Raw genomic sequence first — 4585 nt, forward strand, 5'->3', positions numbered from 1 at the left:
TATTTGTTTTTTGACAGCATAAGAACTGTGCACTTTTCATTAAGCTAGAAATGGAAACCAAAGGCCTCTTGCAAGGACCGCCTCACCGAGGGGTCTGTCAGTCCCTTCTCACTCTGCCTCCCTCCCCATTTCAGCCACACTCCCCCATTTGGTGGCTCTGTCGTAGAGCCTTAAGCCTGGGAGTGGCCTGGGAGCTAAGACCTCTAGTCCAGTGCTCCACCTCAGCAGTGTCCTCCAGTGACAGCGGGTCCCTCTCTTCTCTCATCCTGGGTGTGGTTCTCTTGCTTCCACAGCACCGCCAGACTGCCAGCTTGGACTGTTAGAGAAGGTTTGGATTCATGCTAAACCTGCCAACCCATCCTTTCTGCTTCGCACCTGAAGGATTCTTCTGTTTTCGTCCCTCCTCTACATGGCTGCCCTTCAGCTGTCTGAAGACTGTGTCCGCACGTCTCCCCACTGTCCAGTCCAAGCACCGCCAACTCCTGTTCTCCAGGCTGGACATTCCCCAAGGCCATGTGATTTTTCATGCATAATCTGAAATCCACTCCTCTCCCCATCATTCCTGCTGTCCTCTGAACATGCTCCAGGTGTTTATTTTCCATCTTTGAGGCCTCGTGTCCAGGACTGAAGAGTTATGATGATGACGAAGATGATGGTGGTGGTGATGATAAACACCTCGCCTCTGTTGAACCTCCTGGGCCTGCCACTGTTCCAGGCATTTTGCATGTAGTGTTTCATTTAATTGTCAGAATGACTCTGTCATTATTCTCACCTTACAGATGAGGAAATAGACATAGATAGATTCGGAAAGTTCCCTAAGTCCATAGAGCTAGCTAGTGGAGGAGGAGTAGGAAGGGACCATCACATTCCTAATTCCGGGGGGTGCATTACTGCCCCAGCTCACATGCACACTGCTTCCTGACGTTCTGGGGATGTACTTCTCCTGATACAGCTCACATGCACTTTGCTTCCTGACATTGAGCTCTCCTTAACCTACATCTCTCCACTTGCATTCCTGCTAAGTTACAACTCCCCCACCTTTTCTTAGAGCCTTATAAGAAGCCTGTGACAGAAACAGGGTAGAAGTCACTCTCTCTCTTTGAACAAAGAAGAGACCAAGCCACAGAGAGGCTAAGTAACTTGCTCAAGGTCACACAGTGAGTAAGCCCCATAGTCAGTTAAGATGAAGTGCAAGTGACAACAGGGGCCAGACAGAGCATTACCTCCCAGAAACCCTCTCCTGCTTTATGTAACCTGAGCAATGTTTTTAAGGAGGTTGAAAGGACATTGGGGCTGGCAGTGTAATCAGGTGTCTAACCCACAAGTGCACACCGCCAAAACCAATTATTCAAATGAGCTTCCCAGCCAGGTTCCACAGAAAAGGCCAGATGGCTAGATGTCTGTGGAGGCAGCCCCCCATCTCTGTCCCTGCAAGCAGCTGAATAGCATTTCAAAGTTAGAGTTGATAGCAAGTTGATTTTAATAATTGATTCTATGGCAAAGGCAGGCCTCTGAGGAGACAGTAACCCAGAATGAGTGGGCTGGGGTGTCTGGAGGAGCAAAACAATAGAATTAACAACTTTGTCATTTATAGTCTTAGTTCTTAAACCACTGCTTGAATAGTGTCAGTTTCTATGTAAAATCCTCCTGTGACTCCTTGTTGGCCATTAGAAGGAAGCTAAACTCTAGCCTGGTGTTCGAGGCCTGCAGCGTCCAGGAAGCTCCTTCTTAGGTTCATCTCTCACTGTCCACCTTGCCCTTGTGCTAACACTCTCCACCAGCTCCCTTCACCTTCCTGGGCCCTCTGCACGGTCCTAAACCAGCCTGCTCTTTGTCACATCTGTGCTTTTGCTGGCACTCTGCTTCTGCTTCAACTCGATCATTTCTTCCCCTTCTTCTTTCCCTCCTTTCCCACCCCCCACTTCTTTCCCTTGGATGTTGACACGGCAGACACTTTGTCCTAAGCACCGGGGGCCTGACGTGGGCTTTGCCCTGTGCTTACCCTCAAGGAGGAGGTGTTGGTGAGATGAGCCTTGAAGGATGAGGAGGAGTTAGCCAGGGGGAGAGATTGCCAACAAGTTCTAAAACAGAGGAATAGCCTTTCAGCCAGAACCGCCATCTTCCAGTAATTCGCCAAAATTACCAACACAAAGGGAGAGAGGAGAGGTACTCGCTCCATGTTCTCCAGGCCTTTTAGGAAGCATGGAGTCGTTCTTTTGGCAACATACATGCAAATCTACAAGAAAGGTGATGTTGCGGACATCAAGGGAATGGGCACTGTTCAGAAAGGGATGCCCCACAAGCGTTACCACGGCAAGACCGGGAGAGTGTACAGTGTCACCCAGCATGCTGTGGGCATTGTCGTGAACAAGCAAGTCAAGGGAAAGATTCTTGCTAAGAGAATTAATGTCTGTATTGAGTGTATTAAGCATTCAAAGAGCCGAGATAGCTTCCTGAAGCATGGGAAGGAAAATGATCAGAAGAAGAAGAAGCCAAGGAGAAGGGTACTTGGGTCCAACTGAAGCGCCAGCCTGCCCCACCCAGGGAAGAGCACTTTGTGAGAACCAATGGAAAGGCGCCTGAGCTGCTGGAGCCCATTCACTATGAACTCATGGCATGATAAATGTAAAAAGAAATAAAAGACCTCAAGACTGAAAAAAAAAAAAACAGAGGAATAATCATGTTAGATAACAACAGTGTTAATAACAATACAAGCATTAATTGAATTTATACAGGCTAGCAGGCCCTAAGTATTTTTATGTATTATTTCCACTGAAGATGGAACTCATCATACTCTTGCTCCTCTCCCTACTCCTATCATACTCCTGCTCCCTACTTCTACCACTTTAGAAGGTGATAGAGGAATCAGAAAGATAGGGGTCAAAATAAAGCTTTATTATTGGTAAAATCAGGATTCGAAAGGCATGGTTTATCTCTGTGGCTAAAATTGACCTCCTTTGACTTCACCCCAACATTCAACTTCGCCACTAGCTCCAAGCCAAGCAGAAGGTGAGATGCCTCTCAGAAGGCATACCATGTAGCAGAGAGGAGGTCTCTCCCAGCAGGATCACTGACCCCAGCAAGCCAGGCCTGGAGGGGCAGGGCCAACAGGCTCTGCCCCTTTTCTCAAGGGGACCAATCAAATAAGTTTCATCACCTCCCTTGCGGGGGTGGAAACAAGGGAATGGAGAGGAAGGCATTCTCCTTACTGCTGGAGACCAAGAGTCCCTGTTGGGGCTGAAAGCGATGGGAGGTTCCTCCCAACAACACCCTCAACCTGTGAGATAGGTTCTTGTATTATCCTTATATTACAGACAAGGAAATTGAAGCACATAAAGTGGTTAAATAACTAGCTCGAGGTCCTGAGATATAGCAGACCCAGGAGTCAAAACCAGGAGCTGCCTTGGAGCCCAAGTGCCTAGCCACCACCTTAATGCCTGAGCCCTGAGTGAGCAGAAAGCCTTGGGGAATGTCAGGTGGTCTGACATCAGGTGGTGCACATGATCACAGCTGCAGACCACAGTGTAGGTTCACGCACTGCACAAAGGCACCAGCTAAGAAGGCAGGTGGAGGGTGGCATGAAGCCTAGGCCTGATCAGCCTTGTGACTTGGAGGAATTGCATCAGCCCACAGGAAGAGTCACCTTTTTGCAGTTAGTTCATAGGATGTAAAACGTGTGAGCCTTGTGGAGTGTACAGATTAGGGACATGGGTGAAGAAGTTGGAGGAATAAGTGGGGACCCGTTTGTGGACAGCCCTGGCAGTCACACCAAGATCAAACTATCCGGCCAGTTAACATACGTGTGGCACTAATCTCAAACCAGGCAGCGTCTCCAACATTTTCCACAGCTGATCTCATTTAATCCTCAAAACAACCCTCTGAGGTAGCAAGATCCACATTTTGCAGATGAGGGCTGAGCCACAGAAGGGCCACACACCTAATATGTGGCCGAAGCCAGGATCTTATCCAGGTAATGTGGCTCCAGAGTCCACACTGCAAACTAAGCAACTTTCCAGGATCAGACCAGGTGGGCAGGGGTCTTACCCCAGCTTGAGGCTTGTGAAGGGCTAAAGGACTTTTTCCTCCCTTTTGTGTTTCCTTTGCCCTTTCTCACCTAGGAAGTTGCAAGAGATGCTTCTTAGCCACAGGAGCCAGTGCACTCCTTTAGACAATGTTCCCCATTGTGCCTTGTTAAATGGTTCTTTTTACTCCTCTGTGTTCTTATGGAGGGAAAAAATAATCTATTGGTTCTAGAATGAACTTCCAGCTCTATCCTTACACAGCTATGTGACGTTGGCCTCTGTTTCCCTGTCTTTGAAATGTGGGGATTGGGTTTTATGAAATCTTGGGTCCTTCTAATTGGTAACTGGCTCTCAGAATTATTTTGTTTTTTGTTAAATAATTTTTTTAAGTTAGTTTATTTATTTTGAGAGAGTGCACATAGGAACAGGGGAAGGGCAAAGAGAGGGAGAGAGAGGATCCAAAGAAGGCTTTGCACTGTCAGCACACAACCTGACACAGGGCTCAAACTCACAAACTGTGAGATCATGACCTGAGCAAAACCAAGAGTTGGACACGTAACCAA

General features: G+C 47.8%; 1 pseudogene; it reads left to right on the forward strand.

The window, feature by feature from the left end:
* The first annotated feature begins 2129 nt into the window (after positions 1-2129).
* Positions 2130-2656, forward strand: LOC115299471 (annotated as a pseudogene).
* Positions 2657-4585: the final 1929 nt, after the last annotated feature.

Source organism: Suricata suricatta, chromosome 8 (assembly GCF_006229205.1).
Source record: "Suricata suricatta isolate VVHF042 chromosome 8, meerkat_22Aug2017_6uvM2_HiC, whole genome shotgun sequence".
NCBI classification, from domain to species: domain Eukaryota; kingdom Metazoa; phylum Chordata; class Mammalia; order Carnivora; family Herpestidae; genus Suricata; species Suricata suricatta.